We start from the raw sequence: 26679 nt of genomic DNA on the forward strand, positions 1-26679 counted from the left end.
TTCCTGAGGTCATGCTCAAATATCCCTTCAGCAGGGACCACCCTTTAGAAAACAGTATACCCCTCCTGAGTGACTTCTCCCTTACCTTGCCTTACTTTTGTTTTCCGCTTTTACCCCCATCTAGCCCATCATCTGATATATTCTATATTTGTTCACATTTCTCTTCTCTTTTCTCAGAAGCTCAATGGGATCTGGAACTTGATTTGTGGTAGTCAATGCTTTGTATCTTCCAGACCTGGAACAGTGCCAGGCATCCACTGTAGACATCCAATAAACCTGAGTTGAATAGATGAATGATTGATTGAATAAATCCTGCTTTATTCATCTTCCAAAATTTAGGAGAGGATGAATTGAGGTATCCAATCTAAAAGGACTTTGAAAACAGAAAGAGGCAAATATAAATTAGTACTGTGCTTCTCTTTGATGTCCTCCCATTCGTAAAAGCACTCTGTTGACTGTGAAGATTAACGCAAACGCTGTTGGCAATTATTATTTTGAAGTAAGGCACAGTGGGATAGGATTTCCAGTCATTTCTTCCCAAAGCACCAGACCTATTTATTCTAAATCCATTTCTTCCCTGCCTTTAGTTTTGAATGAATATGGCTTTGCTGCACATAGTTGCCTAATATATCACTTTGATGGTTTATTTCACCTTAAGTAGCATGGAATTGAAGTCTGAGACTGTATCAGGCTGATTCCAGGTCTCCTTTGCTCCCCTTTGTGCCATCACAGTGGGGGAGAGTTGTCAAGCTGTGCTTGGCCAAGTTAAATGAGGAGACCAGATGGTCAGAAAGAAAGGAATTTTGGTAAAGGTTGAGGAGGAGAGAAGCTGAGAGCATAACTCCTGCATAGTTTTTGACCAAGAGATCAGAATACTCAGCACTGGGGGTGAGTCGCTGCAAATGTCTGTGAGACATGAGTTCTCTTTCATGTTAATCTCCTAGGACTTTCTGCCAACAATTCAAAATCATCCTGTAGTGCTTGGAGTTTGGTTCTCTGTTGATTTTAGATTCTAGAGAAAAGAGAAATTGATTTATGTTAAACACAACAAAAAGGAAAAACAAAACCAGAGGTAAAGCAGTCCCTTTATGCTTTGACATTTAACATGAGATTTTAGGAAGAAAACAAGCAAAATCCAAGGTTTGGAAAGAATGGAAGATAGGAAACGTTGAGTGACATGCAAGGCAGTGAAAGAAGATCTCTAGTCCTCTAAACAGAGAAGGCAGGTGCTGCAGAAACGGAAAGGCCCTTCCAGGTTGAACTGAGAAGTGGCATCCTGAGTTGTCTGGCACCAAAGTGGGGGTGGGAGGCAAGAGATAGAAAGTCAAGCAGTAGGAGGTGGCAGAGATCCAGGCAGGAAACAGGCTGAGTGTGAACAAGTGTCTTCGTGGTGGGGCAGATGGAAAAGGAGGCGTTAGAGACACACTGCTGAGAGGGGAAGAGTCCGACTCCTTGATGTCCTTTGACCAAGTACTTCACTGTCTCCGGCACTCAGAGTGCCCTGTTTTTATCGTGCTTACTGCTCTGCTCAAAATAAAATGCCAGGGCCTTTGCCCTTTGGCCTCACAGCTTAAGTGTTCCCTAAAAGGCATAAGCATGGAACATAGTCCTGGAAGAACTGGGGCACCAGCATTGCCCAGGCTGGCTGAACTTGCCCAGTTTTCATGAGATTGTCTTTGGCAGGCCAGGATGACCTAGTAACCACGTGGCATGTCTATAACTGGGACTGTCAGCCACTTTCATGTTGGCCGATTCATTTGAGCTTGACAACAACCTTAAGGTTTACATATGAAATGAATCATGGCCACCTTTGCTGAGATGAGAGGACAGATGGTTGGGGGTCTGAATGGCTTGCCCACAGAATCGTGAGCAAGGGAATCACGAAACTGGGAGCAGAGCATGGTTCTCTGACTCCTAATGTGTTCCCTTTTCACCGCGTTATTTATGGGAGCTAGTTAGCAATGCTGACTGTGTCTGCACTTTGCTAGACGCTGTGGGGAGAGGCCGAAAAACAAACCAGATGTGACTCTTCTCCTTGGGACTCTCCTGATCTGAAGCAGAAGACAGGATGAAGGCAGATAAATGAATCCATGTACACATGTTCCCACAAGTGAACGTCTAACTAGATGTTCAGACATATTCATGCATCCTAAGGGTGTCATTGGAAGCTTCTGGAAGTGAATCTCTGGGGATCTGAAGAAACTCAGAACACTGACTCATTGGCTTGGCTGTGAGACTATTCCAGATATTGGCAGCTATGTAAGTGGGGGCTCAGAATTAGGGCCAAAAGATGCATTTGAAAGGAGGGAAGGGATTTGGGGTTAAGATCTGAACAGTTCTCAGGCAGCAAAGAAATTAAACAGCCTCAGCAAATGTGGTGACTTCTCTGCCTAGATAGTAGGACTTTTCAAACTCATAACTGGAGAGAAAGAGAGATGCCTGGAAAAATTTACCCATTGTCATTTGCCTTCCCTTTCATAGACTTCTTGGTGTTCAGTTCAGTTCAGTTCAGTTGCTCAGTCGTGTCTGACTCTTTGCAACCCCTCAGGTCTCCTGAGCAGCACACCAGGCCTCGTTGTCCATCACCAACTTCCAGAGTCCACCCAAACCCATGTCCACTGAATCGGTGATGCCATCCAACCATCTCATCCTCTGTTGTCCCCTTCTCGTCCTGCCCTCAATCTTTTGCAGGATCAGGGTCTTTTCCAATGAGTCAGCTCTTTGTATCAGGTGGACAAAGTATTGGAGTTTCAGCTTCAACATCAGTCCTTCCAATGAACACCCAGGACTGATCTCCTTTAGGATAGACTGGTTGGATCTCTTTGCAGTCCAAGGGACTCTCAAGGGTCTTCTCCCACACCACAGTTCAAAAGGATTAATTCTTCTGTACTAAGCTTTCTTTATAGTCCAACTATCACATCCATACATGACCACTGGAAAAACCATAGCCTTGACTAGATGGACCTTTGTTGGCAAAGTAATGTCTCTGCTTTTGAATATGCTATCTAGGTTGGTCATAACTTTCCTTCCAAGGAGTAAATGTCTTTTAATTTCATGGCTGCCATCACCATCTGCAGTGATTTTGGAGCCCCCAAAAATAAAGTCAGCCACTGTTTCCACTGTTTCTCCATCTATTTGCCATGAAGTGATGAGACCAGATGCCATGATCTTAGTTTTCTGAATGTTGAGCTTTAAGCCAACTTTTTCACTCTCCTCTTTCACTTTCATCAAGAGGCTCTTTAGTTCCTCTTCACTTTCTGCCATAAGGGTGGTGTCATCTGCATATCTGAGGTTATTGATATTTCTCCTGGCAATCTTGATTCTAACTTGTGCTTCTTCCAGCCCAGTGTTTCTCATGATGTACTCTGCATAGAAGTTAAATAAGCAGGGTGACAATATACAGCCTTGATGTACTCCTTTCCCTATTTAGAACCAGTCTGTTGTTCCATGTCCAGTTCTAATTATTGCTTCCTTTCTTGGTGTGGCATATGCCAGACTTTGGATGGTTGGTGCTCTTGGCAATACAAATATCATCTTGGTCTAGACCATCCCCTAAACTTAAAGATCCTGAGTAGGAGAAGAGGAGATGGATGTCTGACCCTGAGATGAAGGGTTCATCCTTGGGCCAGCCCTGTCTCTTGGCCTGGCCATGCTCAAATTACCTGCACAGAAAGTGTCAGTGGGTGGAAACCACAAGCCCCATCTTTTCATGACACTGTGACCTCATTATCTGGTGAGAATATCCGATTTCTTTTGGGGGAATAATCCTTCTCCCAAGGTATAAAAGCCTGAAACTTTCAGCAGGACCAATTCTTGTTTCCCTGGATCAAAGTCTTGAGCAGAGTGACACATGAGACGTGAGCAGCTGCCAGGCAGTCAAGAAGACAGTGGTTCTCTGCAGAGACCACCCATTCATGTCTGTCAGATCCCCCACTGCCTCTTCTCCATCTTTCCCTTCTGTTCTCTGAACAGCTTCTTAGCCTCCCACCGAATTCCTCTTTTACTTTGGATGACGTTTGCCGCCTTCAATGAACCCAAGGAATGAATTTGCCCCAAGTGAGGTCATATGCTTTCTTTAAGGTACTCAAGATGTGTCTGCTTCTGCCTGTCCTCCAGCCCACCTGCCTAAGAAGACTTCTTGGGGGATAGGACTCCTTCATGTGAGCCAGAGTCCTGTGGCCTGTGTGACACCAAGGGGTTGAAGCAATAAGTTGGGTAACAGTATGATGCAGGTTTCTGTTTCAGAAAAATGACTAAGATCTCCAGGTCATTCTGTAAGTATGACACTAATTGCAAGGTTAAGTCTCAGCAGTAAATTTATACATTCAAGATCATTTCCAGCTATGCAAAGAATTTCTATTTCCTCATGTTAAAAGCCAGAGCAGTAAAATATATCCCCAATGTCACTATTACAGCATTTACATCCTGGAAACATAATAAATGATCAATACTGTAATGGAATGCCTGGAAATATCCATATTTAATGGTAAATAGACTTTAGTACCTATAAAGTCTTTGCTAAGAATGTTAGCTTTTTATTTCTATCGTGGGGAACCCAAGTTCTCTGACAGCGATTGGTAAAACATTCCAAAAAATGGTTGATAATACTTTACTACAGAACTAAAAGGTGGCCAGGGATGCAGGAGAGTTTTACAAGCTCTCGAATTGTATGAAGACCCACTGTAATTCCAATGTAGTCTGGAGCAAGATGGAATCGGAGTGCTACGGACAAGTGTGGGCAGGGCTGCAATGCGTATTACAGAGAAAGCCTTCAGATTCAGGTGGCCCTGAGTTCACCTTTCATTTCTGTGTCCCCTTTGGGTTCAGTTCCAGCACCCTGGCTTTGAATTGCTCAGCTTCCCTACCATATCACGGCTCTGTCAGCATATGCGGGGCATGAATGGAATGTTTTAATATTCCCAAAAATGGCAGTGAGAAGGCAAATGCCAGTGGGAGATGAACAGTAATAGAAAATTCTAGTGAAAATAATAATGTTTGCGAGAACTGATACTTTTTTAATGCTAGACTGGAGGCATCAGTCTATTTCTAGCTATCCTTGTCAACCAGCTTATCTTCTTTGCTTTGCATCCAGCTCATACTTCTGATTGCTGACCTGGTGACCAGTGCTCAGCTCTGGGCACAGAGATTTTGTAGCTCAAGGTCATCGACTTGCCATAGACTCCTATGAGAGTCCCTTTGCTGGCTACTCCCAAGGCTGGATCTACCTGGTTCCTCGTGGCTCCCTGCAAATGCCAGCTTGTTCTCCTTCACCTGGGCTTCAGGAGGTCTGGGCCATAGCTCCTTCTTTGATCCTTTTATTTTTCTTTTCATCCCTTCTGTTTCCCAGCTTCTCTGACACTTGTGAAAGGTCTGACTCCCATAATGAACTCCTTATTCCTCTAATATTAATTGTTACTGTGCATCCCTAATTGAACCCTGACACAACCTGAAATCTAGATGGAGTTACAAATATCATTTCCATGAAAACAGTCATCTCCCAACACAGGAGAATAGTGAGACTCCCAGGTTAGTGGTGCAAGGCCATGGGGATTAGACATGGGGGAGCATGAGAGCAAAGAAAAGCTGGGACCCACTAAGGATGCTTCATCCCTCCAGTACTATGTCTGAGGATGCTCTGTGTGTCTGCTAAGAGCAATGGCCACTGATTTACTTCCATCTTCCAAATACTGAACAGGCTCCTCTTTCAGCCTACTCTAACCTGGAACTATGCAGAATAGGGAGAGAAAGAGAAGGAAATTTTTCAAAGAGTTTCCAGGTTAAGTAAGTTGACAGTGGAATGATTGCAAACAGGGTAACCCTTCTCAACTTAGTACATCTTTATTTTTTTCTATATTTAACTTTCAAATAAAGACAATACAAAATCATGCTATTAACAATACAACAGTCCTTCATACAAATGAAAACAGGCTAACTTTCTCCAAATCAGTGTACATTTATTCATCTCTGGGTTACACTCATTTTCACTACTAGCTGAATCATTCCCCTCTTAAATATCCTGTAACTAAAATGTCAAGATATAAAGGCTTACCTCTTTCACCACAGCTTTTATTACAGAGTGAATGAATAGGATAAGGGGGGGAAAAAGACAAAGAATATATAAAATGTATATATATATATATAGAGAGAGAGAGAGAGAGACAAAGAATATATAAAATGTATATATATATATATATATATATATAGAGAGAGAGAGAGAGAGAGAGAGAGAGACCCTGATGTTGGGAAAGATTGAAGGCAGGAGGAGAAGGGGACAACAGAAGATGAGATGGTTGGATGTAATTACCAACTTGATGGACATGAGTTTGGGCAAGCTCCGGGAGTTGGTGATGGTCAGGGAAGCTTGACGTGCTTTAGTCCATGGGGTCGCAAAGAGTTGGACATGACTGAGAGGCTGAACTGAACTGAGCTTATATATATGTATGTGTGGATATATAAAGCTCTGTGACAACATGGAGGGATGGAGTTGGGGGGGAAGTGGGCAGGGGATTTGGGATGGAGGGGACACATATGCCTATGACCAATTCATGTTGATTTTGGCAAAAGCCATCACAATATTGTAAGGTAAATATCCTCCAATTAAATAAAAACATTTTAAAAAGACAAAAAAAAAAGATTCCTCTAGGAAAGTACAGAAAGAAAAAGAAGGAAGAGGAGAAGAAGAAGAAAGAGGGGGAAAAAAAGATGTTCTCTTTTTCAAGGAAGCTAGATTTTTCTGGAGATGATTTTATCAAAGTTGTTTCTCATCGTTGACCCTAAAGCCATGACCATATGTGTTGCATATGGATCTGAAGGTCTATTTTCTGGTTTGACATATCATTAAAAAATTAGTGTGAAAAATCTGTCTTTAAGAGCAGTGAGATCATGTGATTCTTGGGACCTGGAGCTGTGCTAATTCAGAAACATGTAATAATTCTGGAAACAAAAAAGAAAAACTACTTTCCAATCCTGTGCCGGGCTTTTTAAGTTTTAATCATTTTTATGAGGCTAAAAATAACAAAAAGTATAGTTTGACAAAATATTGAACCCTTAGTTCAAGACAGAAATTGGTAGCGTGGGGGAAAGACTTGCATTGGCCGGGTTTTAACCTATAAATCAAGAGAAATCAACAGAGAATTTAATCCAAACATGTGCTGCACATAGTTTCCACTGGCCTTGTGTTACCAAGGTTAGAATTATGGTTGGGTTCACAGTGAGAAAGTGAAAAATTGATGACATCTGCCCTCTGAGGTCTTTTTGTTTTCCTGGTAGCTACTGCAGAGGCCTTGGCATTCTGTGACGAAAGCTTCAGATGTATGATGGGAGATGGCATGTGGGGGTGAACAGTTTGAAACCAGAACTCTGTCCTTGTTCCCAGGACTCTTGTAAAGCACCTTCCTCCCTTTTCTCTTGCTACTGACAAGATCAGACACCCTGGATGCTCTGTGCCAGACTGTCCTGAATGATGGCATCTCACTGAGATGGTGGAAGGCCTAAGAGTTACATCAGATCAATGAAAACCGGGGCGTCTTTGCATCCTGTCACCTCCATCATCCCATTCATTCACTCATCTATTCATTCAACTTACATCTGCCAACACTGTCACGGATGCTGCTGGTGTCTGTCTACATCTTTTGAGCCTCACCACTTGCGTGCCCTTCAACCAGCTTCATCTGCTGGTGCCTCTATCGCTTCTACCTGTGGGATTTCTCCAAAGTCACTCTGCCTTCGCTTGCAGACAGATGGAGAGATAAAGTGCGAAGGCTCCTTAGGAGAAGTCTCCCCATGACTGAATTTACCTATAAATACCTTGGCACTGTCCCTCATGGGGTGGATAATACTCAGGCACCTTTTCTACACCATTTCCCAGTGTTCCCATGACATTGAATTCCAGCGGCCCACGACTTTAGTTTATCTGATGACACACCCTTTCGTAGGCTGCCTTCCTTTCCCTGCGTGCCTCCCCAACCCTTTCTCACCGTTTTCTGCACCTCCCTCCCAGATGAACCACCCCCACTAGAATCCTTGTCTCAGAGTCCACTTTACACCTATTATATTCCAGGCGCTGTGGCAGGGCTTCATGGATTGTATAACCACCAGATTATAAGATTCCAGACACCGGTGACAGGCTGGTGGGGAGATGTTTGATAGAAGGTTGACAATCTATTCTAACAACTTCATAAAATTAGCGTGAGGTTTACACTTGTGAACCACTTAAAATAGTGATTGGCAGAGAGTAGCAGTGAAGTAACTAGTAGTTATTATATTTGTTATTCTGCTGAACTGAGTCATTGGGTGTTTGTGCTGTGCTTAGTCATTCAGTTGTGTCTGACTCTTTGCGACTGTATGGACTGTAGCCTGCCTGGCTCCTCTATCCATGGGGATTCTCCAGGTAAGAATACTGTAAAGGGTTGCCATGCCCTCCTCCAGGGGATCTTCCCAACCCAGGCATCAAACCCAGGTCTCTCAAATTGCAGGTGGATCCTTTACCATCTGAGCCGCCAAGTGTTTAGCAGTTAAATATTGTTCAATTATTATATATTTAAGTTATACATTAAAATATATTTATATGTTAAAATATAAATTCCCATGCAAAGGTGGTGCTCTTGGGCTATTAGGTGCCATCCACACTTCAGAAGGGATTTGTCAGAGAAACTTTAATCACTTTTCTAGACCTTGAAGGAATGAGGCAAAAGGCACAGTGCTTTAAAGGTGGTGGGGATGGGGTGGGGAGGGAGAGCCAATTGATGGGGCAGCAGGAGAGGGTGACCATGGTACAGTCCCACGGGGCCTTTGGGCAGGCAGGGACAAGCCTGGGGCTCTGGGTGACACAGTCCTGGGCAGGTGAATCCTGGCTCCTCTGAGCCCAAAGCCCTAAAGAGAGAAATGGCAGAACCAAGATTTGAACCTAGGTTATTGCTTTGACACACTTTTTCAGCATTCATTGATTTAAATTGGCATTTCAAATGTCTTCAGAGGACTCCCAATGGGAGAACATTTGAAAATCAATGTTATGCAATAAGGGCTTCACAGGTGGTGCAGTGGTAATGAATCCACTTGCCGATGCAGGAGCTGCGGGAGACATGGGTTCTATCCCTGGGTTGGGAGAATCCCCTGGAGGAGTCAGTGGCAACCCACTCCAGTATTCTTGCCAGAAGAATCCCATGGACAGAAGAGCCTGGTGGGCTACAATCCATGGGGTCACAAATAGTTGGACACGACTGAGTAACTGAGCAGACATGCCCATTGTGCAATAAGATACCGTAAGTGCTTTGGTAGAATGTGTGTGTGTGGATCAGAATCGAGGTGCCTTCCCTCCCAGGAAGAGGGAGGCCTGACTGGAATTTGGACAGGGGGCTGACTCCACAACCCTTTCCATCTGCCTCGCTCCTCGGTCTCCCTAGTGCTGGGTGTGGACAGGTAGCTTCATTTCTCTGAACCTCACTGGGGTTCTCCATCTGTGATGTGCGGGGATCCTGCCCTCCATCTCTCAGGCTGTTGTGGACGTTGCAGGAGAGCCCGCAGGAGAGAGCAGATCTACAAAATGCCAGCTTCCTCCCATCTTTCCTCCAGCTTGAAAGGATCGAGATGCAAACAGACAAACCCCTCCTCAACATAAGGACCAACAGGCTGGTTAGCAAGCAGTTCCAAGAGCAGAAGTTGCTTCCCTGGGCCTGAGGGAGGTTTGCCGCAGGGGCCATGGGTAGGAGGGAGGGCTGAGCTCTAGATTCAGCTGTGGTGATGGGGGGAGTTTAGTCGCTAAGTCGTGTCTGACTCTTGCGACCCCATAGACTGTAGCCCACTAGGCTCAGATGGCCTGGGACCAGATCTTTGCTTCACTCTGTACCGAGTCTCTGATCTCAGGCAGGTTCCTGGATTCTGTGAGCTTCAGTGACTTCATCATGCAACGTGAGTGAAAATATTAATAGCTCTCACCTCCTCGTGTTGTTATAAAAATGAGATGAGATGATTTAAGTGCCTGGCACATCGTAAGCACTTAATAGACGTAGTTCTTTAGAAAGGGTTTCTGGCAGAAGGAGAACTCAGCTGCCAAGTTTCCTAACTTTGTATCTTGACGACCATGATTCAGCTGTCTCTCGGAGGAGTGGGGTGAGGGCTGGATGTTAATGTTTTAGATTTAGGGAGTTCTGTGTTTTGACTCATTGGCTGAAAACATTGGCGAAGCCCTGCCCACACACCCAAGATGCTCTCCACACACTGCAGCCAAGCTCACCTGTGAGTCTCTGCCCAAGAGGATGGAGAGAATTTTACCTTCCTAGCAGGCTGGACGTGCTCATGTTGGGCTGTGATTCTGGGGCATTTTTACAATGAACTCAATCTGCTCCCAGGGTTGAGGCCTAGCAGCCCATGGTGTTAACTAGGTGGACACACACCCTCTCTCAGCCTCTTTCCCTTCTCCTCCTCCTCCCCTGCCAGGACATCCTAGGAGTGCTCCCTCAGTGGATTAATTGCTCTGAAATCCTTCCTTTTGAAGCCATTTCTGTGCAGGTGTGCATATGTGTGCTCAGTCATGCCTGACTCTTTGCAACTCTATGCAGGGTGGCCCCACCAGGCTCCTCTGTCTGTGGAATTTTCCAGGCAGGAATACTGGAGCAGGTTGCTCTTTCCTGCTCCAGGGGGATCGTCCTGACTCAGGGATCGAACCCACATCTCTTGTGTCTCCTGCATTGGCAAAGGGATTCTTTACCACTCCACCATCTGGGAAGCTGGAGCCATTTCTGGGGGCACCCAAACTGAGACATTCATTGACAGACTCCTTTACACGAGTTAAACACAGGCCAAATGAAGTACAAGGTCATACCTGTGTGCAATCATGACTGTCTAGACAGCCAGCTCAGGTCCAAGCAAACTTCTGCTTGCCGGGATTATTTGGGTTGGCTTGCCCAGGCAGCCCTGGATTCTTTCCAAAATTCCTCCAGCCCCCACTTTCCTTTGGTCTTGGAAACTTAACCTCTGAAGCTGGCAGGCCTCAGATGGGAACAGCACAGGATTTTGTGAACGGCAAACATGGGGCGCCCCTGTAAGTGAGCTCAGGATAGAAACACAGTTTTCCTCTTGTTCGCAAGCTCCCACCTCTCCTGAACCCAGAGATGAGAGTTAAACTATTATTTCTCTGGAACCAATGCCATTGTCAAAGGTGAGATATTAACACAGTGTTGCAGGTATACATGGAGGGCAAGTTGTCACCACACACAAGCATTCATAGCAGACCTGTCATTCACATCTGGGCTCCTAAGTTATTCTCATGACTCTATTCTTCAGAGCTGGTGTGATTCATGCACTCAAAAGGGTGCCCAGGATGTTATAAGAACAATGCCAGCTAAACAGACAGACAGCACTAAATCAATCTCATATACAAAGGTGAGGAACCAATCTCAAGTTCAATAACATGAGCTCTTTCTCTCTTTTCTAGATTCCATTTAGAAGAGAAGAAAGTTACCAAGAACTTAAACTTACAGATCCAGAAGGGAAAGGGCAAGATTCCAAAAGCAGATAGAAACCAATGAGACAGTAATTAAAGGTGAGCATTTATTGAGGGCATCACGTGGGCTAAGTGTTGAGCTAAGTAAGCAATTACACACACAATTGTACTTCGTCTCTCCTCCTTTCTCTCTCTCCCTCTCCTTTGTATATTGGTTCTAGTGTACTCCTGAGGAAATTGAGGTTTGTAGCGAATAGTATCACTGGGCTACTAAGTATGAAAACTGAGACTTAGCCCAGGTTTTTATTTGACCCCTTATGGGCTCCCTGGTGGCTCAGTGGTAAAGAATCTACCTGTCAATGCAGGAGACACGGATTCTTTCAGTGGATTGTGAAGATCCCCTGGAGGAGGGCACAGCAACCCACTCCAGTATTCTTGCCTGGAGAATCCCAAGGAAAGAGGAGCCTGGCAGGCTACAGTCCATGGGGCTGCAAAGAGTCAGACACGACTAAAGTGACTTAGTACTCATGCACACAGGATTTATTCCTTCATCCTTTATTGAGCTTCTGCTATGTACCAGGCATTCTTCTTATTCTAAGCACTGGGGAGAAAGTGCCCCCGTTCAAAAAAAGACAAAGATCTTGCTCTGACTAAGCTTTCTTTTTATCAATATTTATTCTTAAAATTTAATTAAAAATTTTTTTTAAATTTTGAATTGGGGTGTAGTAGATTAACAAACAATGTTGTGATAGTTTCAGGTGAACACTGAAGGGACTCAGCTGTACATATATACGCATGCATCCATCTTCCCATGTTGAGGTTTCTTTTTAATAAGGGAGATACCAGTAAATAAATAGTAGGTGGTATTTCAGATTACAGTAAATGCTGAGAAAAAAAATAAATAGAATGAGGACACAGGGAGACAGTGGCTCTGTATTGAATAAGGTGGCCAGGGAAAGACTCACAATAGGGTAAAAAATAGAAAGAAGCCCAAAGGAACTGAGGAAGAGAGCCAGCTGGGTACTTGGGGTAGAGTTCTCAGGAAGAAGGAAGAGCAGTGTGAAGACCCTGGTGTGGGAATGAGTTTGGCATATTTAAGTAGCAAGAATGGAGGCTGTGAGGGCTGGATGGGGAAGTCAGTTGTCGAGAGGTAGGAAATGGAGTTGGAGAGTTAGCTGGGCACACAGTCCTGATGCTGGGAAAGACTGAGGGCAGGAGGAGAAGGGGGCAGCAGAGGATGAGATGGTTAGATAGCCTCACTGACTCAGTGGACATGAATTTGAGCAAACTTTGGGACGTGGTGAAGGACAGGAAAGCCTGGCATGCTGGTAGTAGTCCATGGAGTCGCAAGAGTGGGACATGACTTAGCGACTGAACAACAACCACAACGATCATAGGAGGCTTGCAAACCTAGGTGGCACCAGAGGGCTGGACAGAAGGGAGGACAGGATCTTACTTACATGTAAAAGTAAGGGGAACATAATATAGAACATTAAGGAGGCAGTAGGGAGATCAAAAGTCAGGTCATAGCTTGGTGACCTGAACCAGGATGGAAGCAATGAAAGAGAAGCAGTCAGATGTGGGGTGACACTGACAGGATTTGCTGATAGATTAAGTGTAGGATGAGACCAAATGCAGGCCAAGGCTCATGGCTTAAGAAGCTAGCAAATTTAAGTGCCATTTATGGAGACGTGGAATCCTGGGGAGAGGGGCAGGTTTGGGAGAGAAGGAGAGGAGTTTGGTTCTGAACAGTATTCAGCAGCTTACTTCATGGGGTTTAGGAGTCTAGAGTCAGGAGGAGCGGCCTGGGCTGGAGGTATATGTAACTGAGTCATCAGCATAGAGGTGGTGTTATAGTCGTGACATTGGATGAGCTCAGGTAGGGAACAGAGGTGTGCCGAGGACAAGACTGGGGCTCTGGGCAGGTTGGCATTTAGTGACAAGAGAGAAGGGAAGAAGCCAGCAAGGGAGGTTCAAAGGAGCAACCAGCAAGATGGAAGGATTGAGGACGTGTCACGCCTGTGCTGCTGACAGGGCGAGAAAGATGGACTGAGGACTGACCACTGGATGTGACAATGTGGATGACCTTTATAAGAATGGCTTCAGAGGACTAGGAAAGTGGTGGAGAAGGCTAGTTGTGCCGGGCTCTGGAACCCTAGATTCCCCCTCCAACCAGAGTTTGTACACACACACACACACAGACAGTCACCATCTGAAGGAATACAGAGAAAAAATATTTTAAAGTAATTATCTTTGATAATTGATATAATTATTATAATTCAATAATATTGAATCTTTGATTCAATATTTATTTGTATGAATCCATGACTTTTTCCCTAATTAGTCAAAAGCATTCAAACTGCTTTAGGGAATATTGAGAAGGTTATTGTTGTTGTTTAGTTGCTGCGTTGTGTCCAACTCTTTTGCAACACCATGAACCGTAGCCGGCCAGCCTTCTATGTCCATGGAATTCTCCAGGCAAGAATACTGGAGTGAGTTGCCATTTCCTTCTCCAGGGAATCTTCCCAATCCAGGGACTGAACCAGGGTCTCCTGCTCATCTCCTGCATTCCAGGCAATTCTTTCACAGCTGAGTCACCTAGGAAGCCCACTGAGGTTATAGAATAAATTTAAAAATTAGAACAACTATCAATTTTCAGTTTGACTTTAGAATGTCAACACCCATGTCCAAAATATTAATTCAGGAAGTCAAAGCCTTTGCTTTGTGTAGCCACATTTTACTAAAAGAAAAAAAGGTTCTTAATAATTAGGACATTGGGAGCAGAATGGAGACTTCATTCCAGGACATAAGTGGTAGAGGCTGGAGGAAGCCCCAGAGCCCTCATCCCACCATCCGTGGGGGACTGGCTGAGGGTCAGCTGGGTTACAGTAGAGCTAAGGGAAGAGGATGGAGCATGATTTTCAAGGATGACTTCAAAGTGTTAGACTAGAGAACCAAGTCTTGACAGAGAGGGTGGAGAACGTATAGGACTAAAGATCAATAGCCAAAGAACAGCCAGCACCAAGGAGCCTCATGGGGGCCAATCAGAGCCTGAGGACCAAAATACCTCCCTCTCGTGGGCAACGTGATCCACCATCACATGGAAGAAACCCCATGGGCTCCTCTTCACACTACTGTTTGCTGGGGTCCTTCTACCATCTATCTGGCCATTTCTGTTGGATTTTCCAGCTGAAAAGATTCCTGCCCATGCCTGAAGATCTTTCTGAGTCCCATCCTTACTTCCTCACATGGATACCCCACGACTGAATGACCTAGGGCACTTGCAAATCTCCTGCAACACAGCATGGGAGACAAGTGGGTGCCCTAGACACCCAACAGGACCATGGAAGTGCAGATGGAAAATACTGCAGCACTAGGATTGAGTTGGGCTGCACAGTGATGAGACCCAGCCCAGTTACATGAAAGTTCATTTGGAAAAGTTTCTACTCTTAAAAACGTTTGGAACACTTCTGGCTTAGTTTCAACTAGTAAGGGGCTTAGAAATCAGCACTATGATCATTACAACAAAAGAAAAGAAAAAGGTGAATTAATTGAAAACCAATTACTTTTCTTAGACTTATCAAACGGGTGAGTTTTCAGGGGTAACGACCACCCTAAGATCTGGAGGTTCAGAGAGAAACCCAAACCAGGCTACAATGGGGACTCAAAGAAAGGACAACAGAGGAATTTGAAGCTTATGGCACCAAAATCCCCAGGATACACCACGCACAGACCAACCTGTAGCCAGATTAATGTGAATCCTCACACTTTAGTGAGGATTTAGGCCCGTGTGCCTCAGTTCCTAATACCTGGTACATCATACCCAGCTCTCTAGAAAAAAATTACAAACCATGCTAAAAGGCAAGGAAAAACCTAGTCTGAAGGGTCAAAGTGAGCATTGAAACCAGACCAAAATAAAACATAGATTGGGGGATTATCAGGCAGATCAAGGTCAACATCAACAACAGTAAAATCATATTGATAGTATGTCCCCTTGACACAAAGTGATGAAAATAGTGCTTTATTCTGGGGTCTCTCTGCTCCCCCCAACCAAAACTCGTTGCTCCAATCTAACCTGAGAAAAATATTGTATATAATCACAGTGAAGAACATTCTACAAAATACCTTACAAAATCCTCTTCAAGACTGTCAAGGTCATCCAAAAGAGGAAAGATCTGGGAAACTCTCACAGGAAGAAGCTAAAGAGACTTGCCTATTACATGTGATGTGGATCCTGGTTGGGATCCTGGGACAAAAAAAGGTAAAAACTGAGGGAATTTGGGGCTTCCCTGATGGCTCTGTGGGTAAAGAGTCCACCTGCAATGCAGGAAACCCAGGAGATGTGGGTTTGATCCCTGGGATGGGAAGATCCCTGGAAGAGAAAATGGCAACCCACTCCAGTATTCTTGCCAGAAGAGTCCCATGGACAGAGGAGCCTGGCATAACTGAGCATGCACGCACACACAAGGGAACTTGAATAAAGAGTGAACTATGGTTAATAATTTATGAACAGTGTACCATACTAAAATAAGATGTTCAAAATAGGGCAAACTGGCTGTGGGGTATATGGGGACTCTCTACCATTTACACAATTTTTATATAAACCTAAACCTGTTCTAAAAATAAGGTTTAGGGAATTTCCTGTCAGTCCAGTGGTTAGGACTCAGCATGTTCACTTTCATGGCCCAGGGAACTAAGATCCCACAAGCCATATGTGGCCAAAATAATAATAATATTTTATTAAAGACAAAAATGTTTGGCAATGCCTGGGTTAATGACCACTGAGGTATCTTCAACTCAGATTATGTCCTTAGTTGAGTTTAGTTTTGTTTTTCCTGTTCTATCTAGGGGACCCAAGGACCAGCTATCTTTGATCCACTCCAGAAAACCCTTGGGAGAAAAAAAGATTGCAGGATGTAGGCAGTGGTACCAGAGACAAAAAGGCTGCCAAAGTTAAATTTAAGAAGGTGGAAAATTATGGCAGTTAGGAGCACAGCACTTACAATTTACTAGCTGAGTGACCTTGGGTGGGCTATTTAGCCTCTCTAGGTTCTAGGTTTTTCATCTGTAAGCTAGAGGTAAAAATAAGAGTACCATACATTGCTGTGCTAGTTTTTTTGATAAAGCAATTATATTCCAATAAAAATGTAGATTCAAAATCAAAAAAGAAAGTACATAGGAAGCTTTATAATTAAATACGATTGGGACCCACAATGGTTCAGTTAGTTAAAAAAGTACATCTTAGCAATGAATCATTAAAATACATAAATAACTTAAAAATAATAGGAGCACCTCATTCATGAGACTGATATCAGAATTAAAAGAATTAGTATTTATAAGATGCTTCCAACAGTGTCTGGAATGTGGTATGTGCCGTATATATCTATGTTAACTAAATAAAGGCAATCATCCTAAATTAGCAGCTCTGTGGAAACAGCCAGATTGGTGGCCAGTGTACAGTAGTTTATGTGCTATGTGTTTTTCCATTGAAAAATGACAAAAAAAAACCAACCAGTCCCCATGATTTTCCAGATCATTTATTTAACACTGAGCAAATTTTATAGTTTGGCATTGTGTTTCTCACTTCTCATGTATTAAACTCATTGACTTACTAATAGCTTACACTTACTGATATTTTCTTTTCTCTCTCTCTCTTTTTTTTTTTTTTTGACAGTGAGGAATTTCTGTTGAGTGCATACTGAACATACCCAGACTTCCCCCTGAGCCTGAATGGCTTTAAAATGCCCACGCTTCTCTGGGAAAGGCAGATCCTGGTGATGACCAATGAGTCCACCAAGGGAAAGTCCATTTTCAGCCTCATCCTGTTGCAAACCAGCAGTGGCCCTTTTGGAGGAACGCTCATTTCCAGCTTCCTGTGTCCTTTCTTATTCTGTTTGAATCCCTTTTGCTTCTCTAATTGCAGGAACGAAGAGTCACGTCACACTCGTATATAATCCAGGAAGTTGCCTGGATTACATTCTAATGGCGTGTGGGGCTCGGGAAGTTGGGGGTGAGGAGGCGGGCAGGACAGGCCCGGCGTCTCTTTGTGACAAATCTGTTGGCTGTGGCCGTGTTCCCAACCATGAGCCTCAGCTGAAGCTCTTCTGTTCTCCAGTCCCAAGTTATTTTCCTAAATTAATGGCTTAGTCTTGGTGTCTGGAAAGCAATTTGGTTGTTCGTTTGAGGTGGCTAAAGCTATCCAGAGGAAAAATAAAAAGTCACCATTAGGTAATGAAGCCAGACTATTGGGTGTCTCATATCCTGGCTCCAAACGCAGATAGAAAAGGGGAACCCAGAAAAGATTTCAACAATGGTAGCATTGTTGGAATAAGTGACAGGTGCCCATGGTGACTTAGAGGCCAGCACCTATCTGAATGAGTGAGATCTGATATTTTAAAAAATTAGTCTCATACTGTATTGTCATCCTTGATATTTTCAATATGGCTGGTGTGGGGAGTTGAGAGCCTCAATGTATCCACATCTCAGCTAATTTCCTATCACAGTGTTATTTCCTATTCCAGCTCTGGCTCAACAAATAGTCCCAAATCCTAACAAATCCTATTCTTTTTTGGAAGGAGTAATGCTGCTATTTTTAGTGAATGTTATGCAAGCCGATGAGTGGCAAGATCCACTTGATTCTACCTCTTCATTATCATGGTATCTGCCCCTTCTACCCCCATCTCACAGACCTCTTTCAGACTCTCTGCTACTTTTTCTTTGCTAATGCATGCCCTTCCTTGTTGGTCTCTCTGTGTTTAGTTTCAATCTGTTCCCGACTCAATCTATTCTTTATCCTGCTTCCAAAAGTGAGATTTTAAAGATACAGTGGAAATAGACACTGACATTTTAATTATATAATTAAAACTCTCTGATGCCTTTCAAGGTATATGAAGATACTGATGTTGACAGGTTTCTTTTGATGAGTGGTGTGATGGGAATGGAAGTGTTGAGATCACTCTCAGTTGTTCTGCATGAGAAAGAGGAAGAGAGTGAAGCAGAGGAGGAGGGGAGCATGAGCTCCAATAGTCAGAGGAAATGAAAGGTCTTGAAGAAAAAGTTTTCAGAGAGAGGTGGGGATATTGCTGGCAGCCAGTGAGGGACTAGGAGGAATTGTGTATCCTTGAATGTGACTCCTCCTGCAGTCTCACACATAAGATCTTTGGTTTTTTAAGAGATGTAGAAATCTCTACATGGTAAAAACGTAGCGAAAATCCTTATTTCCTCTTAGTGTTTGTTGAGGGGATTATTCTTTGTGGGGAGTTTGTAGAAGCACTGAGTTATGCTACAAAAATGGCAAGAAGCAAACAAACCCCAAACCAAGGAAGGATGTGGAGTCAGCCAATCTCCATAATAGACAAGCCAGTCTCTCTGCTCCTCTGATGAAGTTTTCCATGGATCTGCATTCCTCATGGGGTGGTCATGAGGGCCTGGCACACTTTAGCATGGAATACAAGATCATGCCTGATCTGGTCTCCACATACCTGTCCAGCTATGTCTTCTAAATAACAGTTCACACACACACACACACACACACACACTTAATACTACAGAGCACTGAGCTGTAATTCTAGCAAAGACTGTCATGATGGTATATGCTGTTTCATTCTGTCTACAGTGCTTCTCCCCTGCCCTTGTTTAGCTGGAAAATGCCTCCTTCTCCTCTGTCAAGCAGACTTGTGAGCCCTCTCTCTGGACTCCAAATTTGTCTTGAAGATATGCACGTTTATTATATCATTACACTGTTTTATAGTTGTGTATTTGCATACCTGTCTCCCTGACATGACCATAAGCTCCTTAGATCCAGGTTTAGTCGTATCTCTGTAAAGGATTTCTAGAACCCAGAAATGGGATAGGCGTTTAGTCTTATGTGTGATAAATGCTTACTTTCTATGGCTTGCAAGTGTTCTACAGAGAAAGTACCATAATAACTAGCTGGTCAGAGAGGAAGAAAATTTTTCATTGTTCTCTAAAACTTGCACGATATGTGTCACTTTTGTCTTCATAAAGCCTGTTATTATGGTGATCCTCAATAAACCATGACTCTCAGCGTTCAAGTCTGTTTCAGCCTTTCCAACAATGACTCTGGGGCTTGGCCATGTGGACTAGCTTTGGTCTGTAGAGAATCGGCAGCACAATGTAAAAGTGGCTGCTTGGTAAGTACTTGCACGTTGGGTTTGCTGACTGGGAGTGCTCTTGGTAACTAGGTATCATATTATGAGGAAGCTCAAGCAGCCATATGGATAGGCCCATGTAGAGAAGAACCAGAGCTCCTGGATGATGGCCTCAGCTGAGCAACCAGCTAGTGACCATCACCCACTGATAGCTATGTGAATGAGACATCTAGACCTCCCAGGCCCCCGTACCCCCAGTACCCCAGCCATTGCTACATGAGGCAGAAGAACCACATGGCAGATCTATAGAATTGTGAGAAGTAGAATTGCTGTTGTTTTAAGACACTAAATTTTTCAATGCTAGATATTTCATATAATTGTATTGTAACTGTATTATAATATGATTATAATTATATATTATAATATGTATTCTTTTGTGATTTGCTTCATTCATGTTGTGACATGTTTTCAAAGCTCATTCATACTGTAGCATGTTTTTAAGTTCATTCAGCTATAGCATGCACCAGTACTACATTCCTTTTTATGATTAAGTAATATTCCATTGGGCTTTCCAAGTGGCGCGGATGGTAAAAAATCTGCCTGCCATTGCAGGAGATTGAAGAGACACAGTTTGGATCTGTGAGTCAGGAAGATCCCCTGGAGGAGGAAATGACAACCCACTCCAGTATTCTTGTCCAGGAAAACCCATGGATGGAGGAGCCTGGTGGGCTACAGTCCTTGGGATTGCAAAGAATTGGACACGACTGAGCACACACACAATATTCCATTGTGTGGATATACCACACTTCATTTTTCAGTTGATGGCATCTGTATTGTTTCTATTTTTTTGGCTATTATGAATCATGTTGCTATGAACAATTGTATACAAGATTTTGTGTTTGCATATGTTTTTATTTCCTTTGAGGCTATGAGTAGGTACTAGGAATGGTCAAATAATAACTCCAAGGTGGCTGCATCACTTCACATTCCCACCAGCAACATCATCCTCTTTTTACCGATAAAGAAACTCATATTACAGGAAAGTGAGAGTGGTATTCTGTGATGATTCTGCTTTTAAAGGACCACCCAAGAAGAACTGACATTGGGAAACAAGCATTTGGAAGCATCAGAAGGAGAAGCCATCATCCTAAAACTGGTAGAAAGAAAGAAGGTCAGTATGAAAATAATCACAGGCAGCAGAAAGGTAAATTACAGTAATTATTGAAGAGAGATTTTTAGGAAGATGTGTGGTGATTCTTAGAAGTTTCAGTGAGAAAGGTGCTGGAAGATAGCCAGATTGCAATGGGTGACGGGTTAAGAATGTGCAGGCAGCATGTTTTTGGAATTCAGCTATGATAAAAAAAAAAAAGAGGAGGGATCTCCTTTAGAATGAAGGGGACTTGAACGCATATAGAGACAAGAAGCCAGAGTGATTAAGATGCAGAGAGAATGTGGTAAAGCAACATACTGGAAAAGCTGAGGAGAACACAGGGTCAGACAGAAGGAAAACCTAGTTTTCTATGATCAGGGATGGAAGAAGAGAGGCATGGGTATAAATGAGAGTGATCTGGGGGTTGTGTTCAGGTCTGATGACCTCTTCTAGATGTTCTACGTTGATAGGCTCAGAAGTCCTAAGAAAGTACTAGGACTTAAGCTGTGTTCCTTCTCTCCCTCTCTTTCCCCTTTCCCTCCATCCTTAGCATATCACCTGCAGTGGAAGTTGAACCCTGGGCAAGCCTGTCCCCTTGTCCTCACAGCAGTTTTCAATGCAGAGGATACCAGGACACTAACAGCATTCAGTCTTTTTTTTTTTCCTCACTAAACTATAGACTTTATTTGAATTTTACCAGTTTTTCCACTTCATGTCCTTTTACTCCATAACCCAGTCCAGGATCCCATGTTGCCCTTAGTTCTTCATTCTTTTTTAAGCTGCATATTATGTGTGTGGATGAACCATAGATAATCCAGCCACTCTTCTATGCTTTAACATTTAAGTTATTTTAAATATTTTGCAGTTATCAATAATGTTCCACATACATATATATATATAATATTACATTTGATTATTTCTTCCAGTACTGTTTTTTATTGGAGTATAGTTGCTTTACACTGCAGTGTCTTTTAGCCTATTCTACCTTTCAAGAACGATTTTAATCTTGAGCCAAAGAGTTCAAAGTGAGTTTTCCGGGGGCTTTCTGGGATTCTGAGTATTCTTTATAACATTCATGAAAACTAGTTTTTCAGAGGATGCCAGTAAATGCAGATTCCTGGGCTATGAGGCATCAGCTTAAAGGACTCTTCTGAGCTGCCATTAATCAGGCTTGTTCCTTAGTATATTTATTACATATTACATTTTCCTTCATAGCCCCCCAAAGCCTTCCTAATTGAAAAGCCAGGAAATAGTTGTTTCTTAAAAGCGGAAGTGATAGCACTTACTTACAGTAAGTCTCTGCCATTCCAGTTAAGAGCACTGATTTATAAAACCTGCTGGGGCTTTCCTTGCAGAGAAAGGAAAAACCCCATTGCATGTACTAGCAGCAAGTTCACCGCAGCCCCTGCTGATATCAGAGGCATTTTAATAAAATCCAGCATAGAAACGCAGGTTTTGTTACACTGACTCCAACTGATAATTAGCTGCAAAAGTTTGACAATCTCAGGAAAAAATGATCAGCATGACGACATGTGGTTTCGAATCTAGATTACAAATTCTGGGGTGGTGAGGGGTGGGGAAGTCTGTGCTTTCAAGTGAAATGAGAGCCTGTGCTGTGGAATGCTGGGACAGCTCCTGGGCCCCGGCAGCTGAAATCATTTAGACTGGCCTGCATTTTCCCTCTGCAGAAAACGATGGCCTACGCTGGGGTCCCCTACGGTTCTGAAGGTCCCCCAGAGTTCAGGGACAAGAAAAGGGACCTTTGCATGAGTAATTTCCTCTATTTTATGGCTCTTGCTTGCATTCAAGGAGACTCTTGCTGCTGTTGTTGGGTTGCTTTGTTTTCTTTTCATCACCACTGATGCGAGAAGCATCAGTGTTTAGGTGTTTTTACCTAAAGTTAAGGGATTTTTAAACCAGGTTTAGAAGCTCAATGTTTAAAACTCAACTTTTTAAAGCTGGTTTAAAACTCAACATTCAGAAAACAAAGATCATGGCATCTGGTCCCATCTCTTCATGGCCAAAGATGGGGAAACAATGAAAACAGTGAGATTTTATTTTCTTGGGCTCCAAGATCACTGCAGATGGTGACTGCAGCCACAAAATTAAAAGACGCCTGCTCCTTGGGAGAAAAGCTATGATGAACCTAGATAGTGTATTAAAAAGCAGAGACATTACCTTGCTGACAAAGGCCTGTATAGTCAAAGCTATGATTTTTCCATACTGGGTATGGGTATCTGACCATACCCAGTGGATAGGTAGAGTTTAAGAACCAGTAGCCCCATTCCAGAGAAGGCAATGGCACCCCACTCCAGTACTCTTGCCTGAAAAATCCCATGGACGGAGGAGCCTGGTAGGCTGCAGTCCATGGGGTCCCAAAGAGTTGGACACGACTGAGTGACTTCACTTTCACTTTTCACTTTCATGCATTGGAGAAGGAAATGACAATCCACTCCAGTGTTCTTGCCTGGAGAATCCCAGGGACAGAGGAGCCTGGTGGGCTGCCATCTATGGGGTCGCAGAGAGTCGGACATGACTGAAGCGACTTAGCAGCAGCAGCAGCCCCATTTCATTAGAAGGACTGATGCTGAAGCTGAAGTGCCAATATTTTGGCCAACTGATGAGAAGAACTGACTCATTGGAAAAGACTCTGATGCTGGGAAAGATTGAAGGCAGAAGGAGGAGCGGATGACAGGGGATGAGATGGTTGAATGGCATCACCAAACAATGGACAGGAGTTTGAGCAAGCTCCAGGAGATGGAAAGCCTGGCATGCTGCAGTTCACGGGGTCGCAAAGAGTGGAATGCTATTGAACAACAATAAGCCCCATTTTGCGTGTGCTTTTAAAGATGAAGGGCCAACAGAATAGCTTGAGTATCTGTTGGGCAGCGGGGGATCTCATGTGAAAAACACACCTAACATGGTCAGTTAAACAGTGGGTTAAATCCATTCGCCTGCCTTCACTAATCGAGGTTGTTTTAAGACTTGCACATCCTCCAAGCGGCACTTCACCTCAACAATAATATATTTGCCCAAGTTGTCTTCTAGGGACTTGGAGTCAGCTGAGCCAGTTTGAGCTGAGCCAGTTAAAAGTGGATAGTTAAGACTGGATAGGACAACCAACCCTTGGGCATGCGTGAGTGTCCCTTGGATGACCGCTGGAAACAGGAAGACCATGAAGTTCACCCTCAGAAGGTGCAGAGACCTGTAGCTGAGTTACACCCACCCAGAACTATGATCAGGACACCTCTTTCCAATCACCTTTCCCCATGCTCCCCATGTCTTGGGCCACCCTGCTTCTTTATTCATTATCCAAGAAATACCCGAATCCCTTGCCTTCTCAGAGGTGGATCTGAGATTTAGTCCTCCCATTTCCTTGCCCGACTGCCTTTCAAATAAGACTGCTTTCTCTTTTCCTTTTTTTTTAGGAAAACATTTCTAATCTTACAGTACAGTGCCTTGAAAAGGGCAGTGGTACAGTATGACAGCTGGCATGCAGGGACTGGCATCCAGTGAACAGGTGAGAAGAGTTACTGACTAGAGGTGGGAGAGGAGGTGAGAGATGGTAGAGCTGAAGGATCATCAGCAAGTTGCAATTTCATCATGCCTGAGGTGGATGGCACAGGTTCTAGTTTCTTGCTGGATTTAGTTCTATCTACTCTCTTGAAAAAACGATCCAGTGACATCTGGGTAGTAGTTTTTTTTTAATTTTTTAATTTGAGTCATGGATGACATGGTCACACTGGATTGCATTCTGAATGGCTGCTGCAACCTTTCTGTACCATTCAATGTTCAGGTCCTCTCTGCTGCAAACCTGGCGTCTCAGTGTTTTTTGCTCACTGTGCCTGCCATGGGGCAAAACAAACCTGGTAATCTGGGGCCTCTGCTGAGTTCCTGAGCTCTTACCAATGTCTCCCTGCCTAGCTCTTCCTTTCTAACCACCACCACCAACTCACCTTTTCCCTTGAGTTTTTCAAAGTCCCATCCATACTAGAAAATTCTGTATAGTATAATTTTGGGGGCATATTTGGAGGTGATGCCCAAGAGTAAGGACTATATTGCTGGAAGCAATATAAAATTGCAGATCTTTTCAAAATTCCCCTAGCCAGCATACTCCTGCTAGCCCAGATGATGTGTGAATTAGAAAAACAAGCTTGTTTTCCTTGAGATTTTCATTACCATCTTCTGAGGACTTGTTTTATAACTATGTGACTGGAGGCTGATAACCTCTTCCTAGAGTCCCGCAGTGTGCAGGTGTCACAACTGGGAGCAGCAGTAATTCCTGCCACTGGGAGCCTCTCAATGGACTCTTCTCAGGGCCTTATCTTTCTGCATCTTCCTGCCTCATTCTCTTTCTTCCTTTTCCCCAAACCCTGTATCCTCCTTTAATCTCCCTCAGATTTCTCTCATTCTAGGTCCTTCTACTCTCTCCTTTTTGAGATTCTTTGGAGAAATTTATAAATCTTTATTGTACACAATCAGCACATAATTTCTTACTTTATTTTAATATTTAATATTTTACTTCTCTCACTTACTCATCTTATCCCTGGCCCAGGGGTTATCCTTCCTAACTGGGATGGCCCATCATAGTATTTTGCTAGTAATTCCCTGAGAATTTCTGCTTCCAGTTTTTACATTAACTTTCTTTCCCCTCACTTCTACATTAAAAAATACAAAAGACTTATTTGATCTCTGTTATAATCCCTATAGCACCTCTTGCTGCTGCTGCTGCTAAGTCGCTTCAGTCGTGTCCAACTCTGTGTGACCCCATAGACTGCAACCCACCAGGCTCCGCCATCCCTGGGATTCTCCAAGCAAGAATACTGGAGTGGGTTGCCATTTCCTTCTCCAATGCATGAAAGTGAAAAGGGAAAGTGAAGTCACTCAGTCGTGTCCGACTCTTAGCGACCCCATGGACTGCAGCCCACCAGGCTCCTCCATCCATGGGATTTTCCAGGCAAGAGTACTGGAGTGGGTTGCCATTGCCTTCTCTGATAGCACCTCTTATCTATTCTTAAAAAATCTACATAGTATAGGCCTGGCATATAGTGGATATGCACTAAGTGCTTGCTGATGAAATAGTTATGATTAAGCATAGCTGCTATGTAGTTTTGCTATGTAGATCAATGCTATGTAGTTTTAGACTGTCCGATTATGAGCTAATACCAGAATTCTTGGTGTGTGCTTAGCAGAGTGCCAAGCTCACAGTGGATGTTCAAAAGATACTTGTTAAATGAATATCCATCAACAAAATAGCCTGTTTGCTACCTAATTCAGGAAAATTTGTGGAGCTAAGCACTATGATATTACGGAGAAATAGTGCAGGGTGTCATTTTAGTTCTTTAGGTTTCATGGTTGATGAATTCATTCATGGGATGAAGTTCTTTATAATGAAAACAACTCTGTAATGTGTTAGTCCCTTCTGTGGCTATATCACAACTTAAAAGGTGTTTCAAGAATATTATTTTCATATCGTGCCCTCCGAATCCTATGGAATTGATTCTACCCGCCCCCACCCTCTGTCATCCCGCTTCACGGATGAGGAAGCAAAGACTCAGAGAGATTTAAGCAACTTGGTTCAGCTCGTGTACACAGTAATTGATGAATGAGAATGTGAACAGAAATCTACAAATGCCATCTTCTACATTTCCCACTACATCACAGCTTCCCTGTTTTAGAAGCAAAACACCATGACTCCAAAGTTCTCTTTCCAAAGTAGATGTTTTAAAACCTTGTTCTTTTGCAAAAGCATGAAATATATTACTCAATACTAGTCTTCAGTCTAGAGTACAGACCATGAAGTATGCACACAGCATACTTTGAAAGAGGCCGCAGAAAAACACAAAGTTGAAATTGTCTCTAAGGATTTTTGCTAAGTAGACTGAATCTTGTGGGAAAAATGAAATCTTTTCCTAGGACTTCACAGGAGTGGAAACAAAAAGACTGAGAGCTTGTGAGAAATAACTGATACTTGACGA

At 43.4% G+C, this 26679-nt stretch overlaps 1 long non-coding RNA gene across 1 annotated transcript; it reads left to right on the forward strand.

Moving 5' to 3' along the window:
• The first annotated feature begins 752 nt into the window (after positions 1-752).
• On the forward strand, positions 753-25903 carry LOC133247845 (uncharacterized). The gene is made up of 5 exons (XR_009736524.1): positions 753-888; positions 11432-11539; positions 17115-19593; positions 20632-20722; positions 24130-25903. It is a non-coding gene; the product is annotated as an uncharacterized LOC133247845 (long non-coding RNA).
• The last annotated feature ends 776 nt before the right edge of the window (positions 25904-26679 follow it).

This window comes from Bos javanicus, chromosome 5 (assembly GCF_032452875.1).
Source record: "Bos javanicus breed banteng chromosome 5, ARS-OSU_banteng_1.0, whole genome shotgun sequence".
Lineage (NCBI taxonomy): Eukaryota > Metazoa > Chordata > Mammalia > Artiodactyla > Bovidae > Bos > Bos javanicus.